Genomic DNA, 25,093 nt, shown 5'->3' with positions numbered 1-25,093 from the left:
CTTCCGACCCTAGAAACTATGAAACTATGAAACTATGATTTTCTCTGCCCTGTCTGAGGCCTAGATTTTCTATTTTGATTTCTCCCCTCCTTTTTTCCTTTTCTTTTTGTAATCCCACTCTTTCTCAGAGACATTAAATGATAATAGGATGCCATATTTCTCTTTCTTGCACTGAAAGCCTCCTGTTGTACTGTATTCACATTGTTTTTTTTCCTCCCATTGGTTTTATTATGGCAACACATCTTTGTTATGACTGCAGTTAGTTAATGCCACTGTAATTAAGGGACAGTTTGTATTGCCATTCAAAATTCTTATTGCCATTCTGGGAAGGACATTCATAATGCCTGGTGAGTACAAGATATCACTCTAAAAATTAATTGTTGATATACCTTGGTATTTTTAAAGTAATTTTTGAGGCATTGAGCTTCAAAAAGAATTACAGTATAACCCCATAAATCCAGATATGAAAAATCTGGAATGCTCAAAAATCTGGCACTTTTTAAGCTTCCCCCTCCACTCTCTCAGACACAGATGGGGAAGCTGGCACGTGACAGCTGCCACCGCCATCCACCACCCCGCACCACTGCTTCATGAGCAGCCGCTGGTCTGGGACTGGCTGTCACTACCCTCCCCCCCTCGCCCCGCACTCCCCGACCGGCTGCTGCTCTGGTTTCAAAAATTTGGAATTGTCAAATTTCTAGCAGGTGCTCAGTCCTGAGCATGCCGGATTTATGAGATTATACTGTATTCGAAATGTGCTTAGGTAATGAGGTGTTGCCTAAGTGTACGGAAATATCATATTGAATCACCATGTTAGGAGCAAGGGGATTTCTAAGTCCCTTTTCACATGGTTTACTTTTTCTTAGGGTACGTGCAGATGCTCTTCTTAGATCCATCCACCTAACTAGAGTTAGGACAATCTAAGGAGTTCACCTAAGAAGGGCACCTTACCAAACAACAGGAGTCCCTGACAGCCCGCTTCAACCAGTTTGTCTCCTGCATCAGGACCACCCTGCAGAAGACCAGGAACCTCCTGATGTACTGGCACACAAAGCTCTGTCAAGGACTGTGTGAAAATAGGACTGAGTTAGGTGCAGTCCTACTACCAGAAAATGGTAGAAGAAGACAGAGAAGAGGCAGGAAACATCATCTGGTAGAGATACCATTGGTACACGCTATTCAAGGACCTCCCTCTGGGGAAGAAAGTATTAACGATGAGGAAGAAAGTGAATCAAGTAGGTTGAGTGATATCAACAGCGACAGCAACAGCAATGATGAAAGAGATAATGAAAGTGACAGCACTGCCAACAGCAATATGAACTAAGACTAAAGTCTAGAGACTAAGAGAAGAAACAAAGGTACAGTATAATTGAAATGGTGAAGGGAATGTGGATGGGTGTGTGGGTGTGAGTTCTGTAACACATATGTGGGAGCGTGGGTGCACAGGAGCAGGAATTGTAATGGGTGTATGATTCTGTAACTGTGTTTTTGATTTTAAAGACGGGTAGATTTGTAGCGTGTATATAATTTGGGGGGGGGGAATATATATGTATATATATGCAACTCTTCTGCTAAGCACCTGTCAGCAGCAAGAAGGACTGGGTTCAATTTTGGGGTACTAAATATTTTTCATCTTGATCCGAACCCCCATCCAAACTACCTGGGAAACACTAAATGAATCACCAGTGCATCCAATAAAACCAACAACCCTTCCCTCGCAAGTAGTGTAAACACAAAATCCAAATTTACTACAAAGATTAAAGAAAAAACAAAAGTAAACACTAACTATAATTTTAAAACACTATAAACTACAAAACAAGGTCTATAGGTGGCACCTGCTTGGGGAGGCTTTACCCATACCCAGGCAGTCTGGGACTTGGGGCTCCCCAGTGGGTAGTTCTGGGGGCCTGCACCCCTATATCTGCCCTTTGGCAATGGGCTGGAGAGGGGGTCCCACACCAGAGAGTCCTATGAGCTGCTCCACGGGTCCACTGTGCCACAGGGAGCTGCTAGAGACCACAGGAACTTCTGCATTGCAAAGGGTCCCTCATTGCTCCCTGAGAAGCTGTAGCACTGATCTTCGCTTCCACCAACATGCAGCAAACATACAGAAGGGCTCAGCAATACTGCTATGCTGAGACACAACAGCTGTAAAACAATAAAAGGGGAAGCTCAAGCCTGTCCTGCACCAGGGCCTGAACATACAACAAAAGAGCACCAGGACTATTTGGCTGTGACCTGGACACTTAGTCTCGGCTACACTGCTATGCTGAGACCTAGCAGCTATGAAACAACAAAAGCGGGGAGCTGGCCTATCTTGGCTTGGGCCTGAATTACAACTAGTGCCCAATCACATGACAAAAGGACAAAATAAAGCCCAGGCCTATTTCACTGGGCCTGGACTGGGTGGCAAAAAGCTGGCCAGGCCTATACAGCACTGAGACTTGGACAAACAACAAGAAGTGCCAGGGCTTCACCCTGGCCCAAATCTGCCAGCTGAACATACGGCTAGAGTTCAGCCCAAAATGCTACAGCTGTGAAACAGCAAAAAGGGCCTAGGCTTATGAGTGCAGCCTGCACATCCAGTCTCAGCTATACCACTATGTTGAGACAATACAATCCCCAACACAAGAAGCCAGTAAATGCCAGGAACCCATTCTTGTATTTAATGGACTAGGGAAGTATCCCAGTTAAGGCCCGAGTGGTTAGTAGTTAAACAAAAAAGTGATTGTAGATCAGGTCCCAAAAATGTCTACACATACCCTTAAGGTGAATAAGGACAAGATCATTCACACTGGCTGTACAACTATAGATCAAACTATTAAGATTCTCTTTCAGGTTTTCCTGCTTGATTGCATTTTAACTAACAATTTCAGCAAACTCAAACAGCGATCAAACTAAACAACCTTCTTTTTCTGGGGGGTAGGACTTTACTATACAAATCCTCTCAGCAATTATTTTGGTGCCCTTCACAAACAAGCACAATTTGACTTCAAATAACTTTAGCCTGAGTCTACTCTTCTGCAGTACTCAACAAAGCCCAGTCATTTAACTCAGAATCCCAGACACTCATATTTTATTCAAACATATATTGGAAGCTGCAAAAAGAGCAAAAGACTGAATATATCAAGGAAAACACGAAGGTTGAAGGAAAAGGCATATTCATTTCTAAAAACTGGACACTTTTTCATACAAGTAAACATTTCTGTTGGGGAAGGGTTCATATTGCAACGTACAAACGGTTACCAAAAGTTCAGCTCTGTCAATAAATTTGGGTTATTTTTGGTTTCTACCATTTGAAGGTTTGCGTCTATTATTGTTTTAAAACAGAAAATGAGTACAGCATTGCATTGGTGATTTTAAGCACATCTTTATTTTACTTGTAATTCTCATAGAGAATTTTATGAAAACATTACTGCTGTGCTATGAAGTGGCTTGAATACATTCATAAATAGATTTATTTCTATATAAAAAGTTTACATTTTATTCCTATGGCCTCTACTTTTTTACTGTACAGCTAAGGACAAGCTCAGTGGGGGATTTCATGTTCAAACTACATGTTTCCTAGCAACTCTTTAAGCCAGAGTCACTTTTTTTACATCAATCACTTGCATCTGTTGAGAATGCTTGAAAACATCTCTTTCATCCTGTGAATAAACAATACGAATTAGACTAGCAGGCAGCTGCAAATAGGAGAAAAAGGGAAAATCAATTCAATGTTTACTAGAATTCTCTAGTTGACTTTGGAATAATATGTTATTTGTGCTTTTTGGTTTTAAGGTTTAAGAAATTAATTGGAAATTCTAAGTAGGCATTACTGAAATACGTGATTTTGTATCATAAGGCAGAATACTGAAAATAATCAGATTACTTAAAATCTTGAATTCCATTGGACTTGGTAGAAAAATTAGTATTCATGGATTAATTAATTGTTAGACTTTGTTGTACTTTGAACATTCAAAAGTTTAAATGATGATGTTTTATATAGGGTTCTAAGAAGAAACAAATAACTAACATAACAAACTTTCTCCATAGCTTTGTAATTATAGAAGTTTTGAAAGTTATTACAGTTTGCTAGATATAAATGAATAAGTGTCATGCATATGTTCCAGCTGCAATATAACCTCTGGGCCACATTATATAAATAAATATGTTCCTTACTGTTCAGTTAACTGAGAGAGATGCATTGGTGTGAGAGAGCCTGTGCCATTTGAACAGCCTTTGGATGAAATGTTGAGTCAAAATGACTATATCTGGCAAATATTTGAAATCTATCATGCCATGTTAACGGAAAAAAATGGTTTTTTCATTACACTTACGTACAATCTGTAGCAAGTACCTTAAAAACTGAACGCAAAAGTTTTAGTCAAGAGAATTCTTTCTCTTTTAAAATCAGATATTAGATTAATTAATCACCTTCGCTGTTGTGACCATATGTGAATCTCTGGCACCATATGTCATGGAACATTTCAACTGGAATCAGCATTAGGAGATTCAGTGGTTGCCATAAAAAAAACTCCATTTGTTACAAATGAATACACAGTGGAACCTTGCCCCTTATACTATAAAAATATATAGCTGTGATAAGCATAAAGCCACAGCTATTTAAATGGTTTCAGGGCTTGATATAACACTTACTGAGATAAACAGAAACATACTCTTCAATGGCTGGTATCTGATCTTTTGTTCCTTTATAAACCAAAAAGCTAATGCCAATGAAGTAGTACAAGGGCAGGCAAAATATGGCCCATGGGCCACATCTGTCCCATGGGACCCCTCTAAAATTTAGACAATTATTACCTGCTAGTGGCTGCCTGTCTGAAAGCCGGCAAGGTGCCAGTAGCACAAGGAACAAGCTGCAGCAGCAAGCAGCTGGAGCTCTGGTTGCAACGAACCAATCCAACACTGCCCTGCTTTGCCCCACCCTGCCCCCACCCCCCAGAAAATTCTGGCTAGCCAAAGCTTCTGCCCCGGTGACCATGTGGCTGTTCCCCAGATCCTCCCTTATCCAACAGCTGAAATTCAGGTATGAATGTGTGTGTGTGGGGGGGGAGGGGCTAGCTTGTGGGAATCTGGCTCTGTGCTTCCATGTGCTGCTCCAAGAGAAAGTACCAGGAATACCACATTGAGGGAGAGAGCTAGCCCACCCAGATTGCGTGGGACTTCCCAGATTTCGGCACTCTAGCGTGCCAACAGGCCTGGCTGGGCCAGGCCAGCTCTAGGCCGCACTGTGCAGGTCCTGGCCTGGCAGCCAGAAACCACGTGGTGCAGCTGGGATGGGTTGGCTCCATGCACTGGCGATGCATAGGGGGTGCACACAGGTGCATGTGCACCCCCTGAGCGTGGCTGTGCACCTCCTGCAAAAAGGTGCTGGTGACACTGCCAGCAGTGCCTGCGGGTAGTCACCACTCACCACCCCCCTGCTTGCTACCGGTATTGCTGGTGGCATCTGCGGGCATTCTATGATCACTGCTGGCCACCGCTGACACTGCCGGCAGCATCTGCAGGTGGTCGCCAACTGCCAGTCAGTGCTCGCTGCCCCTCCCCATGGCTGACAGCGCCATGGCCACCTGCAGGAGCTCCCCGTTTGACACTGCCATGGTCCTGCTGCCAACAGCACTGCCACCACCTGTGGGAGCTTGCTGTGTCCCCCAGCTGCCAGGGGCAGGTGGCATTCATGGCTCCATGCCAGCCATGTGCGTCCTGTCCCGTCCCATCCCCTCCCAGCAGCATGTGGTTCCTGGCTGCAAGGCCAGGACCTACACAGCATGGAGGGGAGTGGAGGGGAGGGGCTGACTCAGGATGGCTCTGTGCTGCGCTGTGTGGGTCCCAGCCCTGCAGCTGGGAATTGCATGTTGCTGGGAGGGGAAGGACAGGCTGAGCTGGCTCCATGTTACACGATGAAGGTCCTGGCCTCACAGTTGGAACTGCATTATGCCAGGACAGGCCAGGCTGGCCCAGTGCCACCCCATATGGGTCCTGGCCTTGCAGCAATAAACTGCACACTGAAGCCAGGACAGGACAGGTGAGGCCGGTTCCCCATCTCCCACCATACCCCCAGCACACCTCCACACCCTCCTAAAGTCCCCACACACACCCCTACCCCCCCACAACTGCACACCCTACCATAGCCCCCACACACAATCCCACCCCCCACCATAAATCACATATGCACCCACACCCCAGGGGGCAGCGCGCCTGTCAAGGGGTGGGGGTACCCTTGCAGCTCTTGACAGCTCACCAAAACTTAAGTGGCCCTCCAACTGAAATAATTGCCCACCCCTGAAGTAGTAAAAAATGACAAGACTGCATACTATGATGCACATGAAAACACGTTAAAAGAATATTAAGCAATCGAAGCCAAGCATTTAAGGTAGGAAATGCCAGAAGAGGGTTACTGTGCAACCTTTAGCTTGGCTTCTTGTATGTACAAGTTTTAATGAAGTCTTTAATTACACTATCATACATTGTCCCTTCTGCTTCTTCCTCTGTCTAGATACCAGCAGGAGTACTGAAACTAGAAAACCACTGTTCTTGCTCTTATTCCCAGTACTGTGTTCGACAGTGGCCAATAGCAGTCTGAAGTAGCTACAATGGGAAAATTTCCTACAGTTGTCAGCTGAGGCATAACCAGTGCGCACAGAACGTCTGGAGAATCTAGCTACCAAACTCAAACAAGTCTGTAAACATATGCTAAGCTTCTGCAGAGTATCAGAAATCAAGCAATACGCCAAAAAACCTGGTACTTTACTTTTTCCATAGGAATAGCAGGGGTCATACTGTCCACACAAAGGCAAATACCCTCACCAAGTTCCAAATTGCTCCATGGAATTGAAGTTGTAAGACTTTTCCTCGGTGTGCTGCAATGGTAGTGTGGTGGTTTCTATGCTGTTAACTCTCCCAGATATAACATGCTAATTTTAGTACTTGTGCAGGACCACTCCCTGGCATAGTTGATTGTGTGGGGTACCCAGCTTCCTCCACCCAAATCCAAAAAAATCTATTTAAGCAATCCCATGTCCCCACGTCCCATCTCTGCATTTCTCTCAGCCCTAAAGTAATTAACTGCAAACTGTGGAGCACCCGCATCACCTGAGCCCCCATCCATATGTCAGTTCTGCCTCCATAGCCCCATATTTGCCCTTGCATGCTCACAGTACTTCTGCTCCTCCGGAAGCTACAGGACTTCTTTCTTGTTTACTCCCCTAAGCAGATCTTCTGGTGTTCCAGGCTTGGAGAACCAGAAGGGTTGGGACAGAACCAGAAAAGAAACTGACCCATTTTTTCAAAGGAGGGAATGGGACGGTGGTGATCTTAAAAGTTGCCAGGCACTTTCCACTCCTAACTCCCTCTAATAATGTGAGTTGCTCTTTCCTCTTCTCACAGAGGAAGAGGGGAGAGTATTGCCTTCAGCCTGCAGAGCTTTGATTGGGCCTCCCTCTCTCTTGGGCAAGAGAAGTGGGGAAGGCACCCAACCAGAAGAGATTACCCCTGGGCAGGGCAGAAAATTGTATTAAAGTTTGAGCTGCTTCTGCTACCAGATTCATCCCAGTAGGTGTGAAAATCAGTCACTTGCACTTGAATTACAATTGTTAGAATCTGCCAAACTTTCTTGAAAACTGTAGAGCAGGAGGGCCAGTTTGAAGTCTCCCACCTTCCAACTGGGCTACTAGTGTCTATAATCTAGCTGGTGAGCTACCTTATATGCCGTTCTAGTAAATCCTCACTTACGTCCGCTTGTGCTAGTTTTAAAGTTCTAGGTTTATGACTTTTATTATCTAAAACAATTAAAGGAATTTTATTCTTTAACAAATGTTTTCTTTATCCCAGGTATCTGACATTCTAGATATGAGAAAGAGGGAACTTGTAAGGCAATATGCTCAAACGATTGTGTGTTTATTTGTTTGGTTTTTAATTTCCTGTTAAAACTGGATATGGTCATTAAGTGAATGATGTGAGCATACCCTTAAACATGTTATACCCAAGATTGCTACTAAAAGATAAGTGCTACTTAGCATAAAACAACAAGAATTCTATTACTGAATGTCTGTGAAATGTATGATGTACACTGAGGCCAAAAAAGAACTTATATTAGAAATCTACCATGAAAATCCATCATATATTATTGTACACATATTTTCATTGTCAAAAAAATGTTTATTTGATAAAAAGTTAGCAGTCAAGTATTTTGTCTTTTTATAATTTGATATTGGCAAAGTGTCTGAAGAGGGATTAGAGAATTAAAAATGAAAATCATCAAGCACTGAGACTCAAGTTGAAAATATATGAATAATCTATTTCATGCTTGCACACATGTCAAAATTTAAGAGCCTAAGCAATTAATCAGCCTATAAATAAGGCTAAAAGAGAAAAAAAAGCTTGTTAGCTGTAAATTGTATACTTAGACACTATACTATGCTATGCTATTCACTGCTTAAACATGTAGGAAGAATCTAAACCAAGGATCTGATTTTTGTGAGGTTTCTGCGAATATTAAAGTATAAGATGAGGGCATACAAAATAGACAAACAGGGTCTCATCAGTTTGCAGGACTGAATTTTATGGATTTTTCTTTGAGTTTTAAAGTGCCATGACAAAAAATTACATTTCTATATGCAGTTAAATATGGATTAGGCAAGTCAGACGTGAAAAACCCATCATGCTTCCTCTTTAGTTGTCAAAATAACATCAGCGTGAGATTTTCTACCAACAAAATAATTTTAAGTAGTTTGAGATATTGTAGGGCAACAGATATTCTGCTAGATAAAGGCATATCCATTTATAGGCACTATTCTAAAAATACTGATCAACCTAACAGGCTGACATATCCATGAAACAAAATAATCATATTTATCAGATATGGAATGCAAGATCATACTGTGACACCCTGAAAGAGCTCCATTTTGCACAGTGCTTTGAATTTTTAAGTAAATACCAGGAGTTCTCATGTGCTAATTCAGAATGTACAGCTCTCAATTAAAGATTTACAAAACACTGAATTCATTTTCTGACAGAGAAGTAACTCTATTTCAGGAGCAATTTATAATGTGAACAAATCAAATACAAATAGTGTTTACTAGAAGATATGTCCACTTTTAAAATATACAGGTTATTTATTTTTAATTTGCATTTTAGTAACACCTTTACTTCGAAAATACTTGGAATGCTATACACATTATAAGATGGTGGTTGTAGCTGTTACCCAGTATTTTACAGAGCTGCAGAGAATTCTAGTGTCATGAATTCCGTTGCCTATTATAGGCTAAAATCCTCAAAAGTCTATGTGAAAAAACAGGCATTTTTAAATATCTTCCTTATTTATATCATAATTCATTCATACTATGCCCAGTCAATGCCTGCTTCTCAGCTTTTGGCTAAGAATAATAATTTTCAGGGTTTGTTTCTTTGCTTCTGTGTTTTTAATTTTTAGGTTTATGTAAGTGTTTTCTGTGAGAAATAATAATATGGTGATAAAGATCATCTTTTAAGCTTCCAAAGAGAAGTTGGCCTAGTTTCCCAGTTCCTGATTCTAGCATTAGAGATGGGAGGCCCAAGTTTTAAGGAAGGGGAGCATCTTTGCATCATCCTGCTACAATTGTGAAATCAATGTATTCCCTGTCTTTCAGACATCCTCGGGTACTAAAGACATTCAGGGTGGTTAGGGGGAGGTTAAATCAAGTTAAAATGGCCACCTGATCTAAGGAAAGTCTGGATGGGAAGGCTAGTGAGGACCTTCAGAGGATCAGGGGAGCAAGCAGGCTCCCAGGGGGATGGGGTGGGCAAGAGGGGTCCATGAGATAGAATCATGGAGGCAAGAGGCATCCACAAGAGGGACTGTGGGAGCAGGAGGAGTCCAAAAGGGGTGATTAGAGAGCTCAAATGGGGCAAGTGGGGTGTGCGGGAGGGACAAGGGGGGTGGTAATAGGGTCTGTAAGGGGGTTGGTGAGGTCTGGGAGAGTCTGAGAGGCCAGGGGATTAAAAGTAGCCTGGTACCAGGAAGGACATAGTAAAAACACAGTTCCAGGGCTGCAGCTAACAGATGGGCTTTCCCAGTCCTGAGGCTGTGCTGGGAATGGTACTGAAGTTTAATTAGATCAGTCTCGCAGGACCTGATCTAAGTGAGACTACCTCAGAGGTACAGTTAACTTAGACTGGGCAGCTATTTTAAACTGATCTAAACTTCCTGAACTTCTGCTTCATTTACAGTTAGATTCACCTAACTACGTATCTAGGTGTAAGATCCACACCACTGTAAACTAAATTAGATTGGTTGGCTGTTTTTAACATGATCTAACCACCCCAAGAATCTGTATGTACTCTTAGGTCACATCTACCAATGAGACTATTGCAACGTAGCATCTGGGGTTGCCTACACATGACCAGCAGCTACTTCACCATAGTGATGTGCTCCCCTGGTATAGCGCACCACTATGGCCAAGTAGCTGCTCAAAATAATCATGCACTGCATGTACGACATAGTACAAGCTATTACTCCACCGTGATTTAGTACTTCCAAAAGGAAGTACTAAATCATAGTGGAGTAACAACATTGCCATAGCAACATGTGTTGATGCACCCTTAGTGTATCAGCAAGTCACTGCTTCCTTTTCCTTTGGGTCAGCTAGTTTGTCTTCCCAGGCCCTAAGAATGTTTAAGTACTCTGCTTTTAAGTAACCCATTTACAAAAATCCATTCTAATTGCAGAATTACTTTCTTCTTTTTGGGAGTGTTTATCCTTCTCTGGTCTCCTCTTGCATGTTCAAGTCTCCTTATGCACTTCACATATTCAGTTTCTCCAACTAAACAATAGAGCAATGTGTCACGGGGAGGAATCAAGGGATAGACCCCGAGGGGCCAGGGGAGAACCCTGGGGTCAGGAACTGCCGGGGAAGATGAAGGGAGACAGAAAAAAACAAAAAATCCCTTACCTGTAGCCAGAGCTGTGGCAAAACTGGAAATGGCAGAGGGACCCGAGCAGCTCATTAGCTGTGCCTTTTTAAAGCTGCGGCCAGCTGATAACAGGGGTGATGGGAGCCGGACGGGAAGATAAAAGGAGCCGCGGGCAAGGAACCAGGGGAGGGATCCGGAAGGTCGCCAGTGGGAAAGTCATTCCCGGGACCCCCATCAGGGGTAATAGGGGGCAGGACTGCCTCCCACTGTGTGGGAAGACGCCTTGAAGTCTGTCGCGGGAAGACACCGGCGGCGGCACAGACAGGGGAGAAGAGGAGGCACCCTATTCCAACAGAGGACTCAGACGGGAAGACCGAGCAGAACAGAAGGAGTGGGATGACGGGAAGTGCCCTCAAAGAACAGGGGAGGACGGCAGAACACAGGACACCACACCAGGTGGAAGGAGATACCCCAGGTGGGAGACGAAGAGCCTAAACAGTGAGAGGGGCTGCAGAAGATGGGCTCCAGCAATGCTGAGTCACCCAGTGGGGGACGGGGGAGAAGACGTGGCTAGAGAAAACCCAGCAAACCCACAGGCTGGGAGAAGAATGGAGGGGAGGATGCGGTAGCTGGCAAGACAGGGAAGACCTAGAGCCGGGCCAGTTAGGGGCTTTAGAGGTCTGGTCCTATTGTAGTGGAGTAGGCTGTGGGCTCAGGTGGTAAGAGGCCAGTAGGCACATCCTAAGCAACCCAGGAGCCTATCTGGTATTGGTGGTGTTGTGTTTTTTTTTTTTTGTCTCTTTCTGTTTCCCACTTTTGTAGAGGTTGTTAGGTACAGCCTAGAGAGAGCCCCTAGTGTTGGCTAAACCATGAAAACCTCAAGGAGAACTAGACGGTTGTGGGACCCGGTAGGTAGAGTACGGGGTGAGCCCAGGTGGCCTATTGTCCATCTCTATAGGAGGACATGGGGCACCACCAGTCGGAGATCTGGCCAAACATCATCAGGAACTCATGGAAGATCACCGTCCAGAGGTCCCAGAAGCTTGAGAACCCCGGCAGTCGGACCCCACCACTGGAGTAAGACACAAAGTCGTGGCAGGTGAGATTGAGGAAAAGACTACCCCAAAGTGGGGGGAAACATCCACTCAGCAGGATCTCAGGGACAGATCAGCGGACACCCCTATACATCCAGGGTTGCGTAGCACGTGACCGGATGTTCAAGGCCTGATGGGTGCACAGTGGTTCCCAATCTTGGGGTTGCAACTTCACTTGGGGCCACAACAATAAAAAACGCGGTTGCGCACTCCCAGGGATGGAAACATGGTGGGGCATGTGCCCCCCACCCAGATTTGTGCATGGAGCGGGGGCAGATGCAGGCTTTCTGCTGTGGGCCTGGGGCTTCTTGCCTTGCTGCCCTCCCCCCAGGGCCTCTGTGACAGAGCAGAGCAGGGAGACTTGGTGTCACTGCTAGGAACCCCATGCCAGCTATGCCACCATGGTGAGGTGCCCCCTGCCCACCTGGCAGCAGTTGGGGGCACAACTCCACATCATTGCTGCTGCCAGGCAGGTAGGGGTGCCTTGCCATGGCAATGTGGTTGGTGTCGGGCTCCCAGCAGTGGCACAGAGCCTCCTCACCCTCTCATGCTGGGTCCCATGCGCTGGGTCGTAGAGGCCCCAGGAGAAGGGTAGAAGGGTGGGGAGCCCTGAGCCCACAGTGAGCAGCCTGCATACCCACCCTCATAGGCTCCACTCTGACATCCTCCCCCAATGGGAGTAGGGGGAAATGGGCTCTGCACTCCACTCTGGCCACAGCAGCTGCCACCTCCAATGGGTGGCAGCCAGGGCTTTGGTGCTCCTGACTGCGCAGTCAGGGGGCTGTGGGCTCTGGCCCTGGTCCCTTAGCCCTGGCAGCTGGGGGCTCCCAGTGGCAGGGGGCTCTGGGTCGCAAGTGATGGCACTAGCAGGGCTGGGAGGGTGGGGAGTAAGAGACACTGGCAGGGCCCTGGGGCTGTGGGTGGGGAGTGAGTGGTACTGGCAGGGCCAGGAGAGCTGTGGGTGGGGAGTGAGGGGCACCTGGGGGTGGCACTGGCATGGCCAGGGCACTGTGGGTGAGAAGTGAGGGGCACCTGGGGGTGGTGGGGGGCTGCAGGTTGGGAGTGAATGGCCATGCTAAGGAAATGGGGTCATACTGAGAAAACAGGGACATAAATGGGGTCATACTGAGGAAAAGTTTGGGAAGCACTGCAATAGAGACAAGTATGGTAGTTTTCACATTTAATTTATGTAAGGTTGCCCCTGAATTAGAGTGAAGTTAAAATGAGAGTAACAGACCAAACATCACTCTTAGTTTTCCCAAAGGGACAATTTCTATTGACTTCAATAGTCTCTTTGGATTTATTTAACAGACCAGAATGCGTACCTCTGGAAAATGCAATTAGAAAGTGACTAATATTGGTAATTACAGCATTCATATGACATTTTCTTCTTTCATTTGCATTTGCCAAGTAAATCATTGTAACAACACAGCTTCAGGCATTCTATCCCTCAAAATATTACAGTATACTCCTTAATTTTTGTATGTAAACCACCTGAATCACCATATTAACTATATACTGAATATCTCATAAAAATTCAGAGTTCTCTTATATAGCTAAATTCTTTGCTAAGCCATGTGACAGGTGTTAAAAAGATCAGCAAATCTACTCACTGAAGTCAGTAAATGCAAGATGGACAAAATAGCAGAGTTAAGATCATATGGATCTAAGAACAATACATACATAAACATGGATTGCAAAAAACCAACACTTTTCTCATTTGCTAAAGAGAAATACTTGGTCACACATAAAAGGCCAAACATTAAATAATGACAGTATTTGTGAACTCAAGGCTTGACTGAAGACTGCTGTTTTAAAGGCCTCAAATTTGACAATAAATAAGTCCTGAATTTCATTATGAGCTGTTACATTAATTTTAGCAAAGGCACAATGGTTTTATTTTTTATTTCTCTACTGCACACATATGCTATGTATATTATAATTTCTCTTAATTTAGGAACCTGGATTTATTTGGCAGAATCACCAGTGAGAAGCACTAGGAATTTAAAAATTCTAGAATTCCACCCCTTCTGTGCTGTTTCAGTGATCCACACTTCCCCAGTTAAATCTCTGGCTGATTCAGGAACAGCAATGGCACATGTCAACAATGGACCCATGAACGACCTGTGCCCTTGGTGGCTGGGGAGGCATGGTGGCGGTGGGAGTGCAGCAGTGGGAGCACAGCAGCAGTGAGTGGGTGAGCTGTCAGGGTGGGGTGGGGGTTGAGCGCTGACCAAGGGTTGGCGGCGGCCACCAGGGATTGCAGACCACCCACAGACGCCGCTGGTGGTGCCGGTGGCAGGGTGACGAGCAGCAACTGCCTGCAGACACCATCGACAATGTTGGTGGTGCCTTTTTGTAGGGGGTGCACTGCCACGCACAGGGGGTGTATGTGTACCTGCGTGCACCCCCTACAAGTTGCCCCTGAATGGACCTTTCTAGAACAGTATGTATGAGGAAGCTAAACATACAGAGGAACAAAAGGGAAAATGTTATTGTGGAAGATGTCAAGTACTGAGCAATCATTTCTGGGTGATTCTTTTACCTTGTATCTACATTTCATTCTTGATTTACACTATTTACTAGAAACGAGATCAGAATCAGATGCACAGTAAACCTACCAAATGGTACTATGCTAGATGCCAAATGGTTGACAAGAAATGTGGATATAATACTCAAAAGCACATATTCCAGCAGTGCAGATTGTTTTAAAGAAATCAATGGAATCTTGGAAGACACATAGCCATCTTAATCCTAGGAAATACCAATTCACTGCACACCATGAACAAAGTGGGAAGGGGGAGATAAATACAGATCTTAGATCTACATTAGCAATGGACTTTCATTCCAGACTCAGGGCAGCTAGGCACTTAAGTATGTGCTTAACCCTATGTCAGTGAGAGTTATGAATATGCTTGTATACTTTTGCTAAATCATCCCAGAGTACTCAGTACTTTATGAGACTGATTCTTATGAAAAATCATTGGGACCATACTAGAAAATTAATCAGGAGTTCTACGGGAATTAATTTTGTATCATCATTATTTGTTCTTTCTGAGCAAAGCCGTATTTTTGTCCTAATATCAAATAAGCTTAAAAAAGAAAAGGTATATGTCTTTTGTGACAACCAAAGGAAGTAAAATTAAGGCTTTTAGAATGAAATGCTGATGTTCATGCAGGTCCTCAATGGTAGCAGACCTGCATTATTTTTATGACTCAGCATACGTTGGATACATGTTATTAAACCTACTGAACTACAGTAGAAACAAGAAAACATAACAGGAAACCTTAAGAATGAAGCAATATGGCAATCAAATCAAAGTTAAACTGCAAGTTAACATCAATATTAGACTGGAATTAAAATATATTAGTTAAATAATTGAATCAATATGACAAATAATCAATCCTTTTAAATTCTAAGGAATCTAAAGAGGTAATTGTCCATTTGGTTGTAAGCTGCAAATAATGAATTTTACCCAAATAAACTGAATTACCTCGAAACTGGTTCAATATTTTGCTGTTGAAACCAAATAATTTAAACCACAAGCACAGAGTCAATTATAAAACTTCTACCTTTGACTGCAGTTTTATTGTGCTGGCTAACCATTTCCTTCCCTCACTCCCACAGAGGTATTATAACATAGGCCTTAAAAGAACACTCTGCTAAGTAGAAGCTTATCAGCTCTTGTTTAACAGCTTATCACTATTTTAAATTTGGGTGGACTTTTAAACCACAATGCAAATGTAAGTGAATGTATCTATTTATGAGAACAAATTTTACAGAGTTTAAAACTCTGGGACTTTTTTACTGCACATTCCTCATGGGGACTTTACTGGTGCTTACGCATACTGACATGCATATAAATACTCACATTCTCACACAGTAAATAGAAAAGGAAACTTTAACAGGAGTGATATCTTCAGATAGACAATATGTCTTTTGCAGTCATTTTCTGCAATGATCTGAAAGTAAAAATCAGCACTGATAACATCTGTAAGGCTAAGTACAGACAGTCAAAATCCTGACACTGAATAGATTCAATCTTTGCAGGTTAGTCTAAACTGCATAGATTGAACTGATAAGCAAGTGAACAGACATTCACTTTTGATACCAGAAATGCAGCCACATGCCTGCAGTGGTGTTAGGGGCTCCCTCCCTTCCCAACAGGGGTAGGTGATTAACCCACAAGTCACACGCCAGGTAAAACCCAAATGTCACTCTTTATTGCAAAGAAAAATCAATAACACACACAGAGAATATTATAACAAGCCTCTGAGCTGCAAGTGTGTGGGGCTGGAGGAAAGGCACTCCACACCCTATCCCCTGTTATTACCTGATAGGTCTTGGGAACCCCAACCTGCGTCCAGGGTGGCGAGACTACCTCCTTTATCAGGTCCTCAGCCTTGTCCTCCCCGAAGTAGTTCCACCCGGGACCCGACTCTTACACTTTTCATACCTTTCCCCTTACTGCTTATCTCCCCCAGAAGGGGGGTTCATTTTTAGCCTCACTGCCCTTTCTGGGATTAAAGCCAAGCCATTATCTCATTTTGCAAGCTGTTATTTTCTAAATTTGAATTGCTAGTCTTGCACTTCATTAGGCCTGGGACTTCCTAAGTTGGCCTAGGGCAGTTCCCCCTTTTTTCCTCTTTATCAGCAAACTGCAGCAGATGCATTAGGTCATTCCCTCATGGCCTCTGGGTTCCACAAAACTAACCCCCTCTTCAGGGTGTCAGATTGTCCATTTCCCAGAAGCTTCTTTGGGTTGGGCCTGAGTTGGGCCTCACAAGTAGCCCATGTCAGAAGCGGAGGGGTGCTAGAGCATGCATCCCTGCTCAGCTGGACCAGACAGCTTAGGCCAAGACTAGCCCACCCACTCTGTGAGGGGGGATTGTGGGGGAAGTACAAAACATCCTGGGAAGTTGGAGGACTGTGAGTTAATTTGAATCTGGTAGGGATCTGGTACAGAAGTTCAATAAACTGATTTAACCTAAATCAGTTAAATCTGATACTATGTCCATCCAGGTTTATCTATTCAGGTTTTGGCTATTTTAAAAGCAGCTTATTTGCACTGAACTTCTGTTGTATTACAAATCTGAACCAGTTTCCAGTCACTTATACTGATTTATGTGTAATTTCTGTCCCTAGCCCAAATGACAAAGACTAACATAGTGGTATAAAATAAGGGGGACAGGGAAATTGCACAAAACTATCTAGCTTGCTGAGAGAGCAGGGCCCATTCAAATAAGATGCATCTTAATACATCCAAATATAAATGTATATATCTTGAAAAAACAAGTACAAGCAACAGCTATAGAGAGAACCTGGGGTTCTCAGTTGAACCCCAGGGCAATGCTAGGGCTTAAAAAGGTAAACGTAAATTGTGGATGCCCTAAGATACTCAAGAATAGGATTACAATGGAGAAAAATGTATCTTTTACGTGGCATTAGTGAGACTGACATGGGCACGCTGTATCTAGTACTGGTGTCCATATACAAGTATAAAGGATGGTTAAAAATGGGAATGATAGAGTGAAGAGATACCAAAATTAACAGAGGACTGAAGAAAATGTCTTAAACTAAGAAATTTACAAACCTCAATGTTTAGCTGAGCAAACAGAAGACTGAGAGATAACTTGATCTTAGTGCATAAATATCACCACACAGTGCACACAGTGCTAAACGGCTTCTTGGTTGAACAAGGCCTAATAAGAACTATTGGCTAGAAGGAGAAGTATGACAAATTCAAACTGGAAATGAAGCATCACTTTTTAATGGTTGGAAACAAAACTACCAAGGGATGTAGAAGATTTTCCATCTCATAAGATCTTCAAATCAAGTCTGATTTCCTTTTTGGAATATACGACTTAGCTAAACACAAGTTATGAGGCTCATTATAGGGAAATGGCATATGAAATCATACTAAATGATCTAATGCTCCTTTTAGCTTTAAATTCTATGAATCTATAAAGATGTTGCAGTCAACTCCATTCTCCTGCCATACAAATTGGAACTGGAATCAAGAAGCAAGATAACAATCTTCCTGGCACAGCACTGCTCATATATTTTAGATTCAGAAGCTGCCTATAGACACACAGGAAGGCTGCTCCAAAGTGCTGTAATTACAACATATAGGGGCAGATTCGATTAATTGAGTCTGCTGGATCATGCTAATTAGAACACCTCCAGCAGCCTCCACATCTTGTCTATCAGCATCACCGTGCTTCAAAATGGTGATGGGGGTACTTTAACTAAAGCTTGTCGAAAAAGCTTTAGTTAAAGTGCCCTGTGGGCACTCTGAAGCATGAAGATGCTGACAGAAGAAACGCTGCAGGCACTTTAATTAGAGCAGGTCTCAGAACCGTTCTAGTTAAAGCACTCCCACACCACCCTCAGAGCACATGTAAAAACACCTAGGGAGGCTAGTCAAATCTTTGCTTACTCTGCTTTACAGTACCTTTTTCCAATGCCTTTGGCAAAGCAGATGCCATGCAGAATCAAGCTGCATGACTCCAGTCAGGTTCAAGTTAGGTGATCTGTAGCTAACATAAATTCTGATAAAGAACCCATTTAAATGATCAATTTAAAAATGTTTGGTGATTTGCTATGAAAGAAACTGAAAACCTGAGAACCACCCCTCAAAATATTAAAAATATAGAACAGTGAGCACCCTTGAGAAGACTGACATGGTCTTATCAGGTCTTAAGGTGACATCATCTCACCAATTTAAGAGATTTCATCCCAAAATCTTAACAAAAAATATCTGAAAAGACTGTAACAACCGACATTCTTTTATCATTTCACTAGATCAGAAATAGATTGGTACATCTTCTGATCCAATATCACCATTTGTCTTAAACCAAAGAATGTGCAGTACATTTAATATTTAAGAAATAAATAAGTCAAAGACCTTATCTTTGAATATTTCCACCTTGATATTTAAAGCTTTAAAGCTACTTTAGAGCTTATCAAGTTAGAACCTATTTAAAACAAATAATAATTAAAATGCATCTATGCTCTGTATTTGCATACAAGTTATTTCTTTTACATTATCAAATTTTTTTGCTGAGTCCAAACCCTGAAATGATGAACGTAGAACACTCTAATATATCTCATGTTTAAATCTCTACAGAAAACAAGATGCATGTTAAATTTTCATTTGAAAGTCATCTGGCAGTAAGAATCTACTCTAAAATCTATTAGCAGTTCAGGGAAACTGGAAATACATAAATGTATGAAAAGATTACTGGGTAGCCAATGGGAACATCTCAGTTAGCTATCAACAGTCCCGTTTGGTGAGAATTAGCTGAACATATTGGTTGAGTCACACTAAAATATATATATTTCTCTATCTAAATGCATGAAGAAATGAGAAACAAGAATGACAGGTTAACAAAGTACAAGTAAAACATTGTGCTCACTAATGCAAACACCCAGGGGAGTCAATCCCCCAGTTTAGTCTCAAAGAGGAATTACCCTTTTTGACAATCTACATGTGGCTAAAGAGATTCCCAGAACTGAGCAAATCACCTTTAAGTCCAGTTCTCCATATGTCATTCAGAGATTTTAAGACCAGAAAGGAACACCGTGATCAGCTGCCCTGACTTCCTGCATAACACTGACAACAGAACTTCCCTGAATGAATTCCTGTTCCGAGTCCATTATGTGTTGAGCTACAGCACGGATTTGTTTTTTTTACTTAAACATCCATTTTTGACTTTTGAGTTTTCCTGTGATACAGAATCTACTGCAAACCTTGGTAACCTGGTCTAGTGACTAATTACTCAATGTTAAAAATTTGCACCTTATTTCTAGAATTTGTCTTGCATCAGCTAACAGCCATTGGCTCTTGTTTTACATTTGTCTTGTAGATCAAAGAGTACTCTACTGTACAACTTTTCTTCCAGAGGTGAGTCCCAATAGACTGATCAAATCATTTTTTTACCTTTTTCTTTGAATAAACTAACCATGCTAAATCCATTGAGGCTCTTGCTATGAGGCACTTTTTCAATTCTTTCATTATTCCCATGACACTTCTGAACCCTCTCCAATTTTTTGAATTTTTTAAAAGGTAGGCACCAGAAATAGAAACTGTGTTCAACCAGCAGTGGCACCAGTACTGAATATGGAGGTAATATAATCTCTAGATTTTTATTTGATATTCTCTTGTTTAGACATGAGGCTCCTATGAATCATTTTGGCTGCAGCAACACACTGAGGACTTATGGTCAGGTGATAGCCCCCCATGACCTCCAAGTATTTTTCACAGCCACACTTCTCCACAGATGGGTCCCCAAGTTACAAATACATTTTGGAGATAATCACAGCCCCACCTTTGGGAGAGGGAAGTACAGTTTGGAAAGGACATTCAGGGGGTGGAGGAACTTTCCTACTTGTGAGGCAGGTGCAACTGGCAGTTAGTTCAATATGCCACACTGGCCCCTCTAGTGATTTTACCAGGTAACCCAAACAGCAAGGCCTTTCCTAAAAGGAAACATGAGAAAAAAGTATGCAGGTTCCTTCTCTGGAAAGGGCTTAGGAAAATTTATCAGTTAGGTTGGCAAAGACTAGAGAAGATTAACAGATTGCAAATACACAGAGTCAATAAGACATTTCAGTAAAAGAACTAAATAGAAAGGCTTAAATAATCAATAGCCTCTGAATTCATCAAATCTCTTGCTTTGGAGTCACTTCATGAATCTTACAGTTTTCATTTTTATGATATCTTTAATTCTCCCTCTCTTTAATGTAGATCAAAAGGCCTGTATGCAGTCATTTGCTGTTCCAGTATTAATATACTGGTGAAAGCTGTTATCAGACTAAACAAACAATATATTGGTTATTCTTCCTCTCTTATGAACCAAGGCAGTCATGGCTCCAGGCTATTGCCTGAATTGTCAGCCAGTGCAATCACAAAAAATTTAAGTATTATTTGAAAAATGTTTACAAAAGCTAGCCTAATTCAGTATTGGGTTACTCCATGCTGGGTGCATCTACACATGCAATTAATGCAAAGCAATATAATCTAGAGTTTATTGCCCTGGAGTTTATTGTTCCCAGGTGCACTGTTTGAATGTGCACCCAGGAGCAATCAACTCCAGAGCTGTGAACTCAAGAGTTTATTGCCATTTGAACATATGCTTGGGACCACAGTATGTTGAACCAGCATGGAGCAGCCCCAGCTGGCAGAAGCCCCTAGGGGTCATCCCGCCAGTCTGGGGCTACTCCCCACAAGCGCAACATGCTGTGGAGGGATTGCCTGGGGCACAGGGGTGCTTCAGCACAAGGCTAGCCAACAGTCAACCCTCACATTGAAACACTCTAGTACCCCAATCAGCCAGGGCAGTGTCTGCATGTGCGCTATTGCAAGTGCTATCCTGCTGCATAGTAAAATAATTTACTCCAGCCTAATAGGGATGCACGTGTAGACACCAAGATGTTTACTCTGCAGCTAACTAGTCTACTGCACAGTAAATATCTTGTATAGATACACCCATTGTGTATAGAATCATACTGGCTTGAAACTGGAGTCATGCTATGCTGAATAAGGACCTTGTTCTTAAGGCTGCTATGAAAAATTCCTAGTTTTATTTTAAAGTTTTTTTTCAAGCAATTGACCCAGAATTGAGGAAATGCTCTTTTAGTATGTAAAATACTGCAGTTCCCCTTATCTTCTGAATTTAGGTCCATTGCTTTGAGGTGATGGGGATGAAAAAGGGAACATTTTTCTCTTTTCCTCTCTTGCTCTCAGACTGACAATGAATCATAGAAATGATTCTATGAATAACAAAGTACATGTGTGCTCATGTGCAGTGATTTAGTTGTTTCCTATCTGTGACTAGCTGCTCCCTATGGCTGCTTCCAGACATGCAGGGGTGTGCGTTTTGTTGTACTGCAAATCTCTTTGTGGCACCACAAACCACATGCGGTGAATGTTAAAGCATGCCCTGGGCAGAGATTTCCCAGTAGCAAAAACAAGAACCAAAAAGCAGCACAATGCACACACAAGCACAGGTTCACACACAGAGGCAGAGCTGTCCAGAACAACACCCTGTGTCCCTGCTGCTCCAGGCCACTAGTGGTGCTGGCCCCAGCTTCCAACTCTTCCTGGCTGAAGGGCCAGGAGAATCTGGGAATGGGAAGTTTGCCCATTGCGGGACAATTTATTGACCTAGTTAGCCCACCTTCAGCTCACTCTGCAGTGTCCCCTTCCCCTATCCTTTGTAGTTAAATTATCTACTGTGTAGAACACCTGCTAACACCTACAAAAACTTATGACTCTGAACCAGTTAGTCTTGAAAGTATCACCCTGTCCTACCTCCTGCCAGGTATTGGGTGGGAGGAAAAGGGGCCTCTTCTCTCTTTTCAATAGGTAAAGGATTTTAAAAAAGTCTGAAAGTGCCTAAATTGTCTTTTAAAAGAGAGCACCTGATCATGGTTTCAGTTGATTCTAATCTTTCCTAAAAGGGAGGAAAAGAGGGGGAGCAGATGGTAGGAAAGTATATCAAATAAAAAACTGACCATCTTGGAAGGAAGGGATAGTAAGCTAAGTGATACAAGTGAGGGAACACAGTAAGTTTGTTTTCCATTTAATTGAAAGCTTAATGCCATGGGACAAGATTACAGCATTATACTTGTAATAGTGATAAAAATGCTATATAGTAAGATATATTTTATTTGTAGTTATTTTTTCTCCCTTTGCCCCTTTACTCCACTCCTCTATGTATGCATTGCATTTGATAAAAATGTGCACAAAGGCTGAGTTTGGTTTGTAAGTTCTTGGTATTTTAACAAAACGTGCTTTGCCACTGGCAAGTTATTCCAATACATTATTCCAGTAAACTAGGCATTAACACTGCTACATTGTTCAGCGCCTAGCTGGTAAGAATAGAGGAGAGCAGGTTAAGTGCTCCCACTTGGAGGAAAGAAGGGCAGTAGTCTGTGTGTCAATGGGTGAAAAGAAACAAGGGGGAACATGGTGACTTGACTTAACCACGTGCTGTCTACTATATATAGCTAAATTTGCTGCAATTTATTCCATTCAAAAGTTTCCCAATCTCTGCCCTATACTATTTAAAAAAAAAAATAGAGGGCAGAGATGAGATGCTCAGCTTCTATAAACTTTGGTCTTCTTAAAAATATATACTCTCAGAGCAAAGATAATAGTGTTGCTACATAGGTCTGAAGGTAAGGGACTAGACATGCTATTTTCTATGACAAAACCTTTTTTAAAATTTTGCCCTTCCCAGTACATCAAGTGAATGAGCAATGCCATGTAAACAGTACAGACTACTGATGGGTGCAATACAGTCAGTTGCAATTTAGTATATTCAGTGGATGCATCTACATGGGCCATTAAGGCGCCGTGATAAACACTTGTGCAGTTTGTGCCAGCGTTTATCACAGTGCCCTAATGGCATGTGTAGATGCTCAAACTGCTGCAGCTGTGCCTGGGACTGCAGCAGTTAGAGCCAGGGCAGAGGAGCCCTGGGATGGCAGGGACTTTGCGGAGTCAGCCCCAGGCTCTGGGTGCTGGTGTCAGGCAGTGGAGTGGCTAGCTGGGACACAAGGGTGCTAAAGTGCAGGGTTGTGTGGCAGGCAGCCCCCACACTTTTGCACTCTTGTGCCCCATCCAGCCCTGGTCATCATCTACACATGCTCTTTGGTGCAGTAAGTAGGTATGCCGTAAGGTAGTACTGCCCCCAACAGTACTGTTTTAGGGTGTAGTTAATTAATCTACTGCACTCTAATACTGGTGCACATGTAGACAGTGACACTTTACTACAGAGCTATTAGTCAACTCTACAGTACAGTGTATGTGTCTACAGGTCCAGTATATACCATTTAATATATGTGATACCTCACAGCAAAAAAGGTATTCAATTTGTGGTGGACAGTAGTTCAAGAGAAGAAACTTCCTTCTTTCACTTAGGGCTTGCAACAACATGACAGTGCACATGGTATTTTACATTTTGTAATATATAGTGTAACACATTAGATTTGACTTAATCTAGATGTTAAAAAACAGTGATGGGAAACAACTGAAAATCACCAATTTCTTGTCAACAGCTTATCTTCTAGCTGTATTGGATATAAAATCTGAGTACTTTGAGAACATGTAAGTGATGGCATATGGAAGCATTAAACAATAACAAATTCAGATAGTATAGTCAGTAATTCCTTAGGATTCAGTTCCTAAACCTGCATTATAATGAACTTCCTCCATTTTCAGATGACAATAAATAATTGCAAAAATTGGGATTTCTAACACCAGTAATTTATATTGGTGATAAGGGATTTATATTGCTCTGATCACGTAGAAGCAGAACCTAAGCTGTTACAAATTTTCCTAGTTCACTGGAGATGGAAGTCAATGGAGCTTTGCTGCTTTACCCCTTGTGCTGATCTGCCCATTGCTTTTCATTATACAGGAATCCCGAAAGATACCAATTGAATTAAACTAAATATTTGGTGCAAATCACTTACAAAGGCTGCCCTTACAACATCATCAATTTTCTTGTAAGTAAACAGATGTGATTACCTCACTACTTGCTAAATTGTCTATAATTCCTGATTCTTAGCATACAGAATAGAAATATTTGGCATTATTTAAACAATATTTGTGGTTTATAAAAATTAGTTGTCCAAAAATGCCTCCAGCATGTATGCTATGCGGTGACATGGCTTGGAGATAAATGCAGGAACATATTAGAGACAGAGTAAGACTTTATATTCTAAAATCCTTTTTTTTTTTAAACTGACAGTTAAAGCAAGTAGGCCCAACTTAAATACTTGTAGAACCCAGCTGCAAGGGAGTGTGCCAAAAAGGGACTGTCAATGGACCTCTCCTTGGCAGGTACACTGAAATTTTGCCCTTCTGAATGCTTTGCATAACAGAATTGATGGTTTTTCTTCCACTTCTCCTGCCAGATATGTATTAACATAATTCCTATTCACTTGTGGGCTGTGAAAATTCTGTTAAAACTCCCAAAATCCATTATTAAACAAAAGGTCCCCCCAGCCCTGCTGGTGTCCCTCCCCTCCCCCCCCACAGCCTCCTCGCCCTGCTGGTGCCCCTAACTTCCCACCCCCACTGCTCAAAAGGTGGGTC

The 25,093-nt window shown here is 42.6% G+C and overlaps 1 protein-coding gene across 5 annotated transcripts in view; it reads right to left on the bottom strand.

Moving 5' to 3' along the window:
* CNTN1 (contactin 1) overlaps nucleotides 1–25,093 on the bottom strand; it is a 615,999-nt gene that overhangs the window by 258,614 nt on the left and 332,292 nt on the right. Inside the window, exons 1-2 of one of the 5 annotated variants that reach the window (XM_019514587.1) lie at nucleotides 3,194–3,204; nucleotides 2,907–2,909 (exon numbers count right to left, since the gene is read on the bottom strand). The exons of the other annotated variants lie outside the window; for them this stretch is intronic. The gene's annotated coding sequence lies outside the window, so the exon portion shown is untranslated. Of the gene's footprint in view, nucleotides 1–2,906; nucleotides 2,910–3,193; nucleotides 3,205–25,093 lie in introns of those variants that run through there. 5 annotated transcript variants of the gene reach the window in all.

The sequence above is a fragment of the Gavialis gangeticus genome, unplaced genomic scaffold, assembly GCF_001723915.1.
Source record: "Gavialis gangeticus isolate Ggan-Ray unplaced genomic scaffold, GavGan_comp1, whole genome shotgun sequence".
NCBI lineage: Eukaryota > Metazoa > Chordata > Crocodylia > Gavialidae > Gavialis > Gavialis gangeticus.
This window is presented reverse-complemented; position numbering and strand designations above follow the sequence as displayed.